Below are 15,029 nucleotides of genomic sequence, written 5' to 3' on the forward strand. Positions count from 1 at the left end.
ACACGATATCCAGCATGAGCAAAACCAATGTAGTGTACAAAATCCCATGCAAGGATTGCACAAAACAGTACATAGGACAAACAGGAAGACAGCTAATGGTCCGCATCCATGAACACCAGCTAGCCACGAAACGACATGACCAGCTTTCCTTACCAGCCACACAGTCAGATGACAAGTAACATGAATTCGACTGGGACAACACTACTATGATAGGTCAAGCCAAACAGAGAACAGTCAGGGAATTCCTAGAGGCATGGCACTCATCCACAGATTCAATCAATAAACACATTGACCTGGACCCAATATACCGGCCACTGCAGCGGACAGCTGGAACTAACAACCGGAAGCGGCAGGTACAAATCACTATAAATGCCGGAGGAAACATCACAGAAGCACTTCACAGGAGCCTCCCAAGCTCTGAGGATGTCACCTAGACAGGGGACAAAATGTCTGCAACACAAATTCCCATCTCAGCAAACAGAACCACAACAACGAGCACCCGAACTACAAATCTTCTCCCAAACTATAAAAAGACAAATTGGGCTTTTTTTTTAAACAGAAAGGCTCGTGTGTAAGATGAATTTCCAGAGATTGTGGTGCAAGTGGGTATAGTTGAAATGATTTAAAGACATTTAGATCAATTCATGATTAAGAGGAAAAGTTAAAAATCATATAATGCCAGTTTATAGTCCAACAGGTTTAATTGGAAGCACACTAGCTTTCGGAGCGACGCTCCTTCCGAAAGCTCGTGTGCTTCCAATTAAACCTGTTGGGCTATAACCTGGCGTTGTGTGATTTTTAACTTTGTACACCCCAGTCCAAATTTCATTTGGGATTATGGTCAGCATGGGCTAGTTGGACTGAAGGTTCTGTTTCTGTGCTGTATAACTCCATGTGTGTTTGTGTGTCTGATATGTGCCTGTGTGCTTCTGTCTGGAATTATGTTTACTTCTTTTGTCGATGCATGTCACTGTGTGCCTTTCTCTGTGTGTGTCTGTGTGTGTGTGTGTGTTATGTGTGATCCTGTAGTAATGCATTTACATCTCTATATCTGCATCTCTGTCCAATGAGGACTCCCGGATTACATCTCCTCCCACCCTGCCTCCTGTAAAAATACTATCCCTTATTCCCAATTCCTCCATTTCCACTGCATCTGCTCGCAGGAGTACCAGTTCCACACAGATGGCATCCTTCTACACAGACTGCAATTTCCCCTCCCACGTTGTTGATGAGGCCCTCAAGCATATCTCATTGACTTCCCCCACCTCCACCCTTGAACCCCCATCCCTCCGACAGCAACAAGAATGGAACCCCCCGGTCCTCACCTTCCACCGTCCACCAACCTCTATACGGTTCGCATCATTCGCCGACATTTCCGCCACCTACAAACGGACCATACCATCGGAGATATATTTCCCTCTCCACCCCTACCTGCTTTCTGTAAAGACCATTCTCTCCGCGATTACCTCGTCAACAACCCTAACAATCCACCCTCCCCTCCTGGCACCTTTATCAGCCACCGCAGGAATTACAAATCCTGCTCTGGGAACACTATAGTACGATTACAATAGATGGGCCAGTTTTTGTCCAGTGTCTTCCTGACAAAGTATGTAGACAGGCCAACAAGGGGTGAATCCACATTAGATTGGTACTGGGTAATGAGCCCGGCCAGGTGTTAGACTTGGAAGTAGGTGAGCACTTTGGTATCAGCAATCACAGTTCTGTTATGTTTACTTAAGTGATAGAAAGGGATAGGTGTATACCACTGGGCAAGAGTTACAGCTGAGGGAAAGGCAATTACAATGCGATTAGACGAGATTTAGAAAGCATAGGATGGGGAAGGAAACTGCAGGGGATGGGCACATTAGAAATGTGGAGCACATTCAAGGAAAAGCTCCTGTGTGACCTAGATAAGTATGTACATGTCAGGCAGGGAAGAGGCTGTAGAGCGCGGGAGCCGTGGTTTCCGAAGGAAGTGGAATCTCTGGTCAAGAAGAAGAAGACTTATGTTAGGATGAGATCTGAAGGCACAGTTAGGGCACTTGAGGATGACAAGGCAGCCAGGAAAGACCTAAAGAGAGGGCTCAGAAAAGCCAGGAGGAGACATGAGAAGCTGTTGGCGGATAGGATCACGGTAAACCCTAAGGCTTTCTAAAGGTATTTAAGGAATAAAAGAATGATAAGAGTAAGATTAGAGCCAATCAATGATAGTATTGGGAAGTTGTGTGTGGAGTCAGAGGAGATAGGGGAAGCACTAAAAGAATATTTTTCGACAGTATTCTCTCTAGAAAACGACAATGTTGTCAAGGAGAATACTGAGATACAGGCGACTGGACTAGGTGGGATTGAGGTTCACAAGGAAGAGGTATTAGAAATCCTGCAGAGTGTGAAAATAGATACGCCCCCTGGGCAGGGTGGGATTTATCGCCAGAGAGAAGATTGTTGAGCCTTTGGCATTGATCTTTAAATCGTCATTGCCTACAGGAATAAGACCAGAAGACTGAAGGATAGCAAATGTGGTTCCCCTGTTCAAGAAGGGGAGTAGAGACAACCCTGGTAATTATAGACCAATGAGCCTTACTTCAGTTGTTGGTAAAGTATTGGAAAAGGTTAAAAGAGATAGGATTTATAATCATTTAGAAAAGAATAATTTGATTAGGGATAGTCCACACAGTTTTTTGAAGGATAGGTCGTGCCTCACAAACATTATTGAGTTCTTTGAGAAGGTGACCAAACAGGTAGATGAGAGTAAAGCGGTTGATGTGGTGTATATGGATTTCAGCAAGGCATTTGATAATTGCTGAGGAGATTTACTAGGATGTTGCCTGGTATGGAGGGAAGGTTTTACGAGGAAAGGACTTAAATACAACAGCAGGAGTATGCTTCTGAGTCTCTATGTGGGTCTGGTCACACTCCTTCAGGGTGTAAGTTTGCTCAGAAAAGAAACAGGAAATGACATCACCACAAATCCCAGGAACCCATCCAGAAGGAAGATATAAATAGAAAGCAGGAGACAACAGCTTTGCTTTACTTGGAGGTCACCACGGATGATGTTACCTAGCCATCTAACGAAACGTCTGGATATCAAACCTACAGGTCAGCAAGCAAACCTCCATCCTAAATCTCAACCTGAGCTACAAACCTTCACAAACCTTGCAAAATGGTCACACTACATTTGGAGTATTGTGCACAGTTTTGGCCCAATTCCTCATGAAGGATGTACTGGCCCGAAAGCACCTTCAGAGGAGGTTCATGAGAATTGTCCCAGGAATGTGAAACCGAACAAGTGGGGAACGTGAGAGGACTCTGGGTTTATACTCAATGGGGTTCGGAAGCCTAAGGGGGAATATACTTGAAACAAATAGAAAACTGTATGGCATGTATCGAGTAGATGTTGGGAAGATGTTTCCATTGGTCATAGAGGTGAGGACCGGAGGGCATAACCGTAACGTAAGGGAAAGACCTTTTAGATTGAAGATAAGGAGAAACCTCTTCAGCCAAAGAGTGGTGAATCTGTGGAATTCAAAAAGCTGTGGGGAGGCCAGCAGGTGATTGAATATCTTTAAGATTGAGATAGATTGGTTCTTGAGTATCAAGGGGATCAAGGGTTCCAGGGAGAAAGGGGTTGAGAAACTTTTAGATTAGATTAGACTTACAGTGTGGAAACAGGCCCTTCGGCCCAACAAGTCCACACCGACCCACCGAAGCGAAACCCACCCATACCCCTACATTTACCCTTACCTAACACTACGGGCAATTTAGCATGGCCAATTCACCTGACCCGCACATCTTTGGACTGTGGGAGGAAACCGGAGCACCCGGAGGAAACCCACGCAGACACGGGGAGAACGTGCAAACTCCACACAGTCAGTCGCCTGAGTCGGGAATTGAACCGGGTCTACAGGCGCTGTGAGGCAGCAGTGCTAACCACTGTGCCACCGTGCCTCCCACAGGGAGAAAGTGAGGACTGCAGATACTGGATATCAGAGCTGAAAATGTGTTACTGGAAAAGTGCAGCAGGTCAGGCAGCATCCAAGGAGCAGGAGAATTCTGGAAAAACGCAGCAGGTCAGGCAGCATCCGGGGAGCAGGAGAATCCTGGAAAAGCGAAGGAGGTCAGGCAGCATCCAAGGAGCAGGACAATCCTGGAAAATCGCAGCATCCAAGGAGCAGGATGCTGCCTGACCTGCTGCGCTTTTCCAGCAACACATTTTCAGCAGTTGAGGAACTTATCAGCCATGATTGAATGGAGGAACGTACTCGATGGGCTGAATAGCCTGATTTCTGCTTCGATGTCTAATTCTCTTACGGTCTATTCACCAAGTGAACATGAAAAGGAATATTTTAATTTTAAACTTAACAAATGCAAATAACACATGGAGCCACTCAGCCCATCAAGCCCCGCTTTGCCATCCAATCAGATCATGGGCCGCTCCTGCATCATCGCTACTTTTCTGTACTATCCCCTGAGCTCTTGGTGTTTTCAATCCGTCAAAAACTACCAATCTCAGTCTTCGATTAGTCTTCGTGGGGGGCACTTGCAATCTCTGTGGGCCCGAATTTCATCGATTCTTCCCACTCTGAGTTCCCTCATCTCAGTGCGGGATTTGATGAGTTTTTCTGGTGTTGTGTCTCTGGTGCTGCTCTTGGCATCGCCTCCAGCCCTGCACTTATTTGATGTTTCCTGGCGGCAGATTGCGTGGCGCCGAGATTGTTCAATAGTTGGTATTTCTCTGTTGTTTCAAATCCTGGTCATGATCGTGTGTACTGCTCCATTTTCTTTCTCTTAACATGTGCAGCCGGAACACAGTTTGCGAATCAATTAATATTGCAATCAAACCTTTACAAGGAGGCGTGTGAAAATGCCGCAGTTGTCAGATCAAGTCTCACTCAAAGCAGTGTTTATGAACATAGATCAGGGCTTCTCGGAACATCAGGCTCAGGCAAATGACAGAGAGTGAAATTCAGTGATAGAGAACAGACCCCAGTTTCAGCTTTGTGGATCTTTCAAAAACTATTCATGTCCCAAGTGAATACCTGACAACAGTGTGATGGAACTGAAATTATAGATTGAAAAATACCTTGATTGTTTGTTCTGTCTCTCATCTGTTAGAATGTCCGTGATAGGTTCACTTCTTTCATATGTAAATCGCAAAACATCTCTTTCAAAGAGTTACATTCTCAAGTGAACCTTAACAACTGGCGTCAGCCCAGATAATGTATTGGGTATTAGCACCTCTGTGTGCTGCTCTCTGTATCAAAATGTTTGCACTGATTCTAATCTAAAACAATGAATGAACACTATCTTACATGGATTCATGCAGTTTTTGAGCAAAGCATCTGAACTGATCCCTCTCTTCATTTAATTTTCAACTTAACTTCAGCCCTAACATCATCCTGATATAATTCCCCTTGCTTAGGATTTAAACGATCGGCTTCGGGCCAACCTTCTCTCCCTCGAAGTAAATGGGAAACTCAGTTACAGAGGGGGTCCTGCACTCTGAGGTCATGAATTACCTCTGTTTCATTTTCCTGGTTGCGTCTAGAAAGTACTACTCTAATCAATTAATAATTTATCTTGATCAACGAGCAGCGCTCCTAAAGCTTGTGATTTCAAATAAACCTGATATGGTGAGACTTCTGACTTTGTCCATGTCAGTCCAACACCAGCATCTCCACATCGGAATCATGAATGAGATTGGTTGGCATAGTTGGAAAAGTAAGGTAGTTTGATAAATTATGTGATAGCAATATATACAACGGGATTCAAAAGGGATTACAGTGAGTGATAGCATTCTCAGAATTTGGTAAATCACTGTACACAGTGAGGCAGGAAGGTGCACAATTCAGGAAAGTTTCCCACCCACAAACAAACGACAATGAGGAATGTAACTGTTGGGACAGCCTTTCTTGGAATCAGATTGTGAAATTTGGATGTGACTCTAACTGCAATTGGTTAGGACTGCAATTTGGAAATGACTCTAACTGCAACTGCATCGGTTTTAATGAGCACACCGATGTAGGCAAGTGCGGTGATGATTAGCAAACCCGGAAGAGGAAATACTCGCCTTCAAGATCATGTCAGAAATATTCAGTGATTCAGAGGAACGAGAAGATTGTTCTCCGGGAGCATACCAATAAAATCAGTCCATGAGCCATGGAGTTTAGAATAATGAGAGTTGGGGAGAATATCTTCATCCACAAAAATGAATCATCGTGTTGAATTCAACTCAGGGAAAAATGAAGTGATGCACACAAACGGGACACTGACATAGAAAGACAGCACACGATATATAGGAGAGGTTTTTATTGAAGTGTCGATTTCCGAATCCTAATGGCAGTTTATTGTCCTTATTCAAGCTGCAGTAGAAGTGATAATATCCCAAAGTGAGGTGGTTGAATCTCACTTACGTTTTGAAACAGTTGAGAGTCATTTTGATCCTGTTGGTCTCAGCAGTTGTTTATTTTAATGAGACAAATGTTCCAAGCAAAGCCGAAGATAACATTGACACGGTTCAATGAAATAAATGTAATAGCTTTTTGATAATGACATCGAGCTGTGTGAGTTTGTCGCCAGTTGAGTAAAGAAATACCAAGCAAACATGAGTTGGCCGCAATGAAAGTGGAAGCTGTCGGCCGTTTGGAAGCATTTTCGAGCTGAACAAGAAGCACCTGCGCATGTTTCTCCCCAGATATTTCTAGAAGTTTCAAATCGTTGCAGGATAAGCTGGTTGATGGCCGAGGTATTGTTCAGGAAAGGTCATCAGTCAATGCAGAGAAAGTTGCATTTTTCAGTAGACTGTCTGACCATGAGTAGATAAAACTGCTCCAGCTGAGGCTCGAACTCACAATCTCGGCATTGCGCACGCCGCCATACTGCTGTATAAGTACCGCGCGCTGACCGATTGCGCCACTGGAGCCGCACGTTTATTGCCCTCCCAATATCACGAGTTATACCTCAGCGGTTGACAAAGAGGCCCTGGTGGAAGATGTTCCGGTTGTATTCACATGTGGTTCCGCACTTATTTGAGGAATTTGCTTTATTACACAGTGCGGAACTGGATTGATGTTGAAAAATGTATTTTCAATATTTTCCTCCATTGTTCTCTCAGCCATTGAGGCCTTTAGTCAGTAGAAACATGACAACCTCATTGTCGGGTTGACTCAATTACTGATCGCCACCGTATCTTGGGCACCAAGTTCGCGAAGTTGATCTTGCTCGGAGTTTTGGCATCACAAACAGAAACATACCCTGGCTGTGGAGTAAATGAACGACCTTTTAGATTGGAGATCAGGAGAAACCTCTTCAGCCAGAGAGTGGTGGAATTCAAAAAGCTGTCGAGGCCAGTGGGTGATTGAGTCCATTTAAGATTGAGATGGATTGGTTCTTGAGTATCAAGGGGATCCAGGCTTACAGGGAGCAAGCGGGAGAATGGAATTGAGGAACTTAATAACCATGATTGAATGGAGGAGCGTACTCGATGGGCTGAATGGCGTGAATACTGCTCCTATGTCTAATGGTCTTACGGTCTATTCACCAAGTCGACAAAAGGAAGAATATTTTCGTTTTAAACATAACAAATGCAAATAACACATGCAGCCACTCAGCCCATCGAGCCCCGCCTCGCCGTTCAGTGAGATCATAGGCGGCCTCCTAATCATCGCTACTTTTCTGTACTATCCCCTGAGCTCTTGGTGTTTTCAATCCGTCGAAAACTACCAATCTCATTTGCAACCTCTGAGGCCCCGAATTCCATAGATTCTTCCCACTCTGAGTTCCCTCATCTCAGTGCGGGATTTGGTGAGTTTTTCTGGTGTTGTGTCTCTGGTGCTGCTCTTGGCATCCCCTCCAGCCCTGCACTTATTTGATGTTTCCTGGCGGCAGATTGCGTGGCGCCGAGATTGTTCAATAGTTGGTATTCTGTGTTGTTTCAAATCCTGGTCATGATCGTGTGTACTGCTCCATTTTCTTTCTCTTAACACGTGCAGCCGGAACACAGTTTGCGAATCAATTAATATTGCAATCAAACCTTTACAAGGAGGCGTGTGAAAATGCCGCAGTTGTCAGATCAAGTCTCACTCAAAGCAGTGTTTATGAACATAGATCAGGGCTTCTCGGAACATCAGGCGCAGGCAAATGACAGAGAGTGAAATTCAGTGATAGAGAACAGACCCCAGTTTCCAGCTTTGTGGATCTTTCAAAAACTCTTCATGTCCCAAGTGGAGGAAAATGGTTGAATAATCCGTCAATGGACAGGGCCCAGTCCCAGGGAAAAGGACAGACTGGAGACAGAACGAGAAGATGATGTTCTTGAAACTCTTCCCTGCTTCCAATTCCCGGAGCAAGGTGGGACGGATTTCGCTCGGAGCCGGTCTCAGCTGATAAGGCACACGCTGCACGTTTCATCGGATGGTTCGTACGTGGAAGTCTGTGCTTCCCGCTTCGGGCTTTGTTCTATTGTACACATGGGAGAGGTCAGCAGTTCCAATCCCGGACGAGTTCTTGTTGCTTGTTCTCAGTTTCGCCAAAATGTGCGATCCGCTTTCCAACAAAGCAGCTTCGCTCAATGTGGTTGGACTACCTGACGTGGAGATGGGGCATAGGCTAACACTTGGAGAAAGTGTAAACAAGTGTCTCCGAGTGTTCGCCCACGCCACCCGACTCTGAGTGTATCCCCCCAGCTGCATCATTGCTGAATTCTGGGTGTGAAACTTCAGGAAGCGGTGAAGTGGTTGGAGACAGGTTCACAGGAAAGGTGCAATGTTTGAGGAATGTCAGCAATGAAGAGAGATTGGGAAGTAGAGACACTTCTCCTAGGAGAACAGAAAGCTGAAAGCTGGTCTGATTGAAGCTTCCCAAGTCATAGGGGATCTGGACAGAGGAAATACGGGAGTGAAAATGCTGCCACACCTGAAAGGATCGAGAACAATTAGACAGAGATTTGAAGTCTCCAGGAAAAGGAGTAAAAGTGCCATGAGGAAGACTGTTTTCACACAGGGAGTGGTTCGGGTCTGTGAGCGAGCTGCATGTTGCTGCATGTGCGCCCGGTCCCCGTCAGTGTTCCTCTGGAACGCAACTCTGTTTTCCTCGCTGCATTTTTAATCAGCTTTCTGATTGTGAGACACAGAATTTATAGCAAACGTTTACAGTGTGATGGAACTGAAATTATAGATTGAAAAATACCTTGATTGTTTGTTCTGTCTCTCATCTGTTAGAATGTCCGTGATAGGTTCACTTCTTTCATATGTAAATCGCAAAACATCTCTTTCAAAGAGTTACATTCTCAAGTGAACCTTAACAACTGGCGTCAGCCCAGATAATGTATTGGGTATTAGCACCTCTGTGTGCTGCTCTCTGTATCAAAATGTTTGCACTGATTCTAATCTAAAACAATGAATGAACACTATCTTACATGGATTCATGCAGTTTTTGAGCAAAGCATCTGAACTGATCCCTCTCTTCATTTAATTTTCAACTTAACTTCAGCCCTAACATCATCCTGATATAATTCCCCTTGCTTAGGATTTAAACGATCGGCTTCGGGCCAACCTTCTCTCCCTCGAAGTAAATGGGAAACTCAGTTACAGAGGGGGTCCTGCACTCTGAGGTCATGAATTACCTCTGTTTCATTTTCCTGGTTGCGTCTAGAAAGTACTACTCTAATCAATTAATAATTTATCTTGATCAACGAGCAGCGCTCCTAAAGCTTGTGATTTCAAATAAACCTGATATGGTGAGACTTCTGACTTTGTCCATGTCAGTCCAACACCAGCATCTCCACATCGGAATCATGAATGAGATTGGTTGGCATAGTTGGAAAAGTAAGGTAGTTTGATAAGTTATGTGATAGCAATATATACAACGGGATTCAAAAGGGATCACAGTGAGTGATAGCATTCTCAGAATTTGGTAAATCACTGTACACAGTGAGGCAGGAAGGTGCACAATTCAGGAAAGTTTCCCACCCACAAACAAACGACAATGAGGAATGTAACTGTTGGGACAGTCTTTCTTGGAATCAGATTGTGAAATTTGGATGTGACTCTAACTGCAATTGGTTAGGACTGCAATTTGGAAATGACTCTAACTGCAACTGCATCGGTTTTAATGAGCACACCGATGTAGGCAAGTGCGGTGATGATTAGCAAACCCGGAAGAGGAAATACTCGCCTTCAAGATCATGTCAGAAATATTCAGTGATTCAGAGGAACGAGAAGATTGTTCTCCGGGAGCATACCAATAAAATCAGTCCATGAGCCATGGAGTTTAGAATAATGAGAGTTGGGGAGAATATCTTCATCCACAAAAATGAATCATCGTGTTGAATTCAACTCAGGGAAAAATGAAGTGATGCACACAAACGGGACACTGACATAGAAAGACAGCACACGATATATAGGAGAGGTTTTTATTGAAGTGTCGATTTCCGAATCCTAATGGCAGTTTATTGTCCTTATTCAAGCTGCAGTAGAAGTGATAATATCCCAAAGTGAGGTGGTTGAATCTCACTTACGTTTTGAAACAGTTGAGAGTCATTTTGATCCTGTTGGTCTCAGCAGTTGTTTATTTTAATGAGACAAATGTTCCAAGCAAAGCCGAAGATAACATTGACACGGTTCAATGAAATAAATGTAATAGCTTTTTGATAATGACATCGAGCTGTGTGAGTTTGTCGCCAGTTGAGTAAAGAAATACCAAGCAAACATGAGTTGGCCGCAATGAAAGTGGAAGCTGTCGGCCGTTTGGAAGCATTTTCGAGCTGAACAAGAAGCACCTGCGCATGTTTCTCCCCAGATATTTCTAGAAGTTTCAAATCGTTGCAGGATAAGCTGGTTGATGGCCGAGGTATTGTTCAGGAAAGGTCATCAGTCAATGCAGAGAAAGTTGCATTTTTCAGTAGACTGTCTGACCATGAGTAGATAAAACTGCTCCAGCTGAGGCTCGAACTCACAACCTCGGCATTGCGCACGCCGCCATACTGCTGTATAAGTACCGCGCGGTGACCGATTGCGCCACTGGAGCCGCACGTTTATTGCCCTCCCAATATCACGAGTTATACCTCAGCGGTTGACAAAGAGGCCCTGGTGGAAGATGTTCCGGTTGTATTCACATGTGGTTCCGCACTTATTTGAGGAATTTGCTTTATTACACAGTGCGGAACTGGATTGATGTTGAAAAATGTATTTTCAATATTTTCCTCCATTGTTCTCTCAGCCATTGAGGCCTTTAGTCAGTAGAAACATGACAACCTCATTGTCGGGTTGACTCAATTACTGATCGCCACCGTATCTTGGGCACCAAGTTCGCGAAGTTGATCTTGCTCGGAGTTTTGGCATCACAAACAGAAACATACCCTGGCTGTGGAGTAAATGAACGACCTTTTAGATTGGAGATCAGGAGAAACCTCTTCAGCCAGAGAGTGGTGGAATTCAAAAAGCTGTCGAGGCCAGTGGGTGATTGAGTCCATTTAAGATTGAGATGGATTGGTTCTTGAGTATCAAGGGGATCCAGGCTTACAGGGAGCAAGCGGGAGAATGGAATTGAGGAACTTAATAACCATGATTGAATGGAGGAGCGTACTCGATGGGCTGAATGGCGTGAATACTGCTCCTATGTCTAATGGTCTTACGGTCTATTCACCAAGTCGACAAAAGGAAGAATATTTTCGTTTTAAACATAACAAATGCAAATAACACATGCAGCCACTCAGCCCATCGAGCCCCGCCTCGCCGTTCAGTGAGATCATAGGTGGCCTCCTAATCATCGCTACTTTTCTGTACTACCCCCTGAGCTCTTGGTGTTTTCAATCCGTCGAAAACTACCAATCTCATTTGCAACCTCTGAGGCCCCGAATTCCATAGATTCTTCCCACTCTGAGTTCCCTCATCTCAGTGCGGGATTTGGTGAGTTTTTCTGGTGTTGTGTCTCTGGTGCTGCTCTTGGCATCGCCTCCAGCCCTGCACTTATTTGATGTTTCCTGGCGGCAGATTGCGTGGCGCCGAGATTGTTCAATAGTTGGTATTCTGTGTTGTTTCAAATCCTGGTCATGATCGTGTGTACTGCTCCATTTTCTTTCTCTTAACACGTGCAGCCGGAACACAGTTTGCGAATCAATTAATATTGCAATCAAACCTTTACAAGGAGGCGTGTGAAAATGCCGCAGTTGTCAGATCAAGTCTCACTCAAAGCAGTGTTTATGAACATAGATCAGGGCTTCTCGGAACATCAGGCGCAGGCAAATGACAGAGAGTGAAATTCAGTGATAGAGAACAGACCCCAGTTTCCAGCTTTGTGGATCTTTCAAAAACTCTTCATGTCCCAAGTGGAGGAAAATGGTTGAATAATCCGTCAATAGACAGGGCCCAGTCCCAGGGAAAAGGACAGACTGGAGACAGAACGAGAAGATGATGTTCTTGAAACTCTTCCCTGCTTCCAATTCCCGGAGCAAGGTGGGACGGATTTCGCTCGGAGCCGGTCTCAGCTGATAAGGCACACGCTGCACGTTTCATCGGATGGTTCGTACGTGGAAGTCTGTGCTTCCCGCTTCGGGCTTTGTTCTATTGTACACATGGGAGAGGTCAGCAGTTCCAATCCCGGACGAGTTCTTGTTGCTTGTTCTCAGTTTCGCCAAAATGTGCGATCCGCTTTCCAACAAAGCAGCTTCGCTCAATGTGGTTGGACTACCTGACGTGGAGATGGGGCATAGGCTAACACTTGGTCAAAGTGTAAACAAGTGTCTCCGAGTGTTCGCCCACGCCACCCGACTCTGAGTGTATCCCCCCAGCTGCATCATTGCTGAATTCTGGGTGTGAAACTTCAGGAAGCGGTGAAGTGGTTGGAGACAGGTTCACAGGAAAGGTGCAATGTTTGAGGAATGTCAGCAATGAAGAGAGATTGGGAAGTAGAGACACTTCTCCTAGGAGAACAGAAAGCTGAAAGCTGGTCTGATTGAAGCTTCCCAAGTCATAGGGGATCTGGACAGAGGAAATACGGGAGTGAAAATGCTGCCACACCTGAAAGGATCGAGAACAATTAGACAGAGATTTGAAGTCTCCAGGAAAAGGAGTAAAAGTGCCATGAGGAAGACTGTTTTCACACAGGGAGTGGTTCGGGTCTGTGAGCGAGCTGCATGTTGCTGCATGTGCGCCCCGTCCCCGTCAGTGTTCCTCTGGAACGCAACTCTGTTCTCCTCGCTGCATTTTTAATCAGCTTTCTGATTGTGAGACACAGAATTTATAGCAAACGTTTACAGTGTGATGGAACTGAAATTATAGATTGAAAAATACCTTGATTGTTTGTTCTGTCTCTCATCTGTTAGAATGTCCGTGATAGGTTCACTTCTTTCATATGTAAATCGCAAAACATCTCTTTCAAAGAGTTACATTCTCAAGTGAACCTTAACAACTGGCGTCAGCCCAGATAATGTATTGGGTATTAGCACCTCTGTGTGCTGCTCTCTGTATCAAAATGTTTGCACTGATTCTAATCTAAAACAATGAATGAACACTATCTTACATGGATTCATGCAGTTTTTGAGCAAAGCATCTGAACTGATCCCTCTCTTCATTTAATTTTCAACTTAACTTCAGCCCTAACATCATCCTGATATAATTCCCCTTGCTTAGGATTTAAACGATCGGCTTCGGGCCAACCTTCTCTCCCTCGAAGTAAATGGGAAACTCAGTTACAGAGGGGGTCCTGCACTCTGAGGTCATGAATTACCTCTGTTTCATTTTCCTGGTTGCGTCTAGAAAGTACTACTCTAATCAATTAATAATTTATCTTGATCAACGAGCAGCGCTCCTAAAGCTTGTGATTTCAAATAAACCTGATATGGTGAGACTTCTGACTTTGTCCATGTCAGTCCAACACCAGCATCTCCACATCGGAATCATGAATGAGATTGGTTGGCATAGTTGGAAAAGTAAGGTAGTTTGATAAGTTATGTGATAGCAATATATACAACGGGATTCAAAAGGGATCACAGTGAGTGATAGCATTCTCAGAATTTGGTAAATCACTGTACACAGTGAGGCAGGAAGGTGCACAATTCAGGAAAGTTTCCCACCCACAAACAAACGACAATGAGGAATGTAACTGTTGGGACAGTCTTTCTTGGAATCAGATTGTGAAATTTGGATGTGACTCTAACTGCAATTGGTTAGGACTGCAATTTGGAAATGACTCTAACTGCAACTGCATCGGTTTTAATGAGCACACCGATGTAGGCAAGTGCGGTGATGATTAGCAAACCCGGAAGAGGAAATACTCGCCTTCAAGATCATGTCAGAAATATTCAGTGATTCAGAGGAACGAGAAGATTGTTCTCCGGGAGCATACCAATAAAATCAGTCCATGAGCCATGGAGTTTAGAATAATGAGAGTTGGGGAGAATATCTTCATCCACAAAAATGAATCATCGTGTTGAATTCAACTCAGGGAAAAATGAAGTGATGCACACAAACGGGACACTGACATAGAAAGACAGCACACGATATATAGGAGAGGTTTTTATTGAAGTGTCGATTTCCGAATCCTAATGGCAGTTTATTGTCCTTATTCAAGCTGCAGTAGAAGTGATAATATCCCAAAGTGAGGTGGTTGAATCTCACTTACGTTTTGAAACAGTTGAGAGTCATTTTGATCCTGTTGGTCTCAGCAGTTGTTTATTTTAATGAGACAAATGTTCCAAGCAAAGCCGAAGATAACATTGACACGGTTCAATGAAATAAATGTAATAGCTTTTTGATAATGACATCGAGCTGTGTGAGTTTGTCGCCAGTTGAGTAAAGAAATACCAAGCAAACATGAGTTGGCCGCAATGAAAGTGGAAGCTGTCGGCCGTTTGGAAGCATTTTCGAGCTGAACAAGAAGCACCTGCGCATGTTTCTCCCCAGATATTTCTAGAAGTTTCAAATCGTTGCAGGATAAGCTGGTTGATGGCCGAGGTATTGTTCAGGAAAGGTCATCAGTCAATGCAGAGAAAGTTGCATTTTTCAGTAGACTGTCTGACCATGAGTAGATAAAAC

At 44.3% G+C, this 15,029-nt stretch overlaps 2 non-coding genes across 2 annotated transcripts; both read right to left on the minus strand.

Moving 5' to 3' along the window:
- Window positions 1–6,823: 6,823 nt before the first annotated feature.
- On the minus strand, window positions 6,824–6,919 carry trnai-uau (transfer RNA isoleucine (anticodon UAU)). Its single transcript has 2 exons — window positions 6,882–6,919; window positions 6,824–6,859 (listed from the first exon to the last, which is right to left on the minus strand). It is a non-coding gene; the product is annotated as a tRNA-Ile (tRNA).
- A 4,007-nt stretch (window positions 6,920–10,926) lies between these two features.
- Window positions 10,927–11,022, minus strand: trnai-uau (transfer RNA isoleucine (anticodon UAU)). The gene is made up of 2 exons: window positions 10,985–11,022; window positions 10,927–10,962 (listed from the first exon to the last, which is right to left on the minus strand). It is a non-coding gene; the product is annotated as a tRNA-Ile (tRNA).
- Between the last annotated feature and the right edge of the window lie 4,007 nt (window positions 11,023–15,029).

This window comes from Hemiscyllium ocellatum, chromosome 21 (assembly GCF_020745735.1).
Source record: "Hemiscyllium ocellatum isolate sHemOce1 chromosome 21, sHemOce1.pat.X.cur, whole genome shotgun sequence".
Classification (NCBI taxonomy): domain Eukaryota; kingdom Metazoa; phylum Chordata; class Chondrichthyes; order Orectolobiformes; family Hemiscylliidae; genus Hemiscyllium; species Hemiscyllium ocellatum.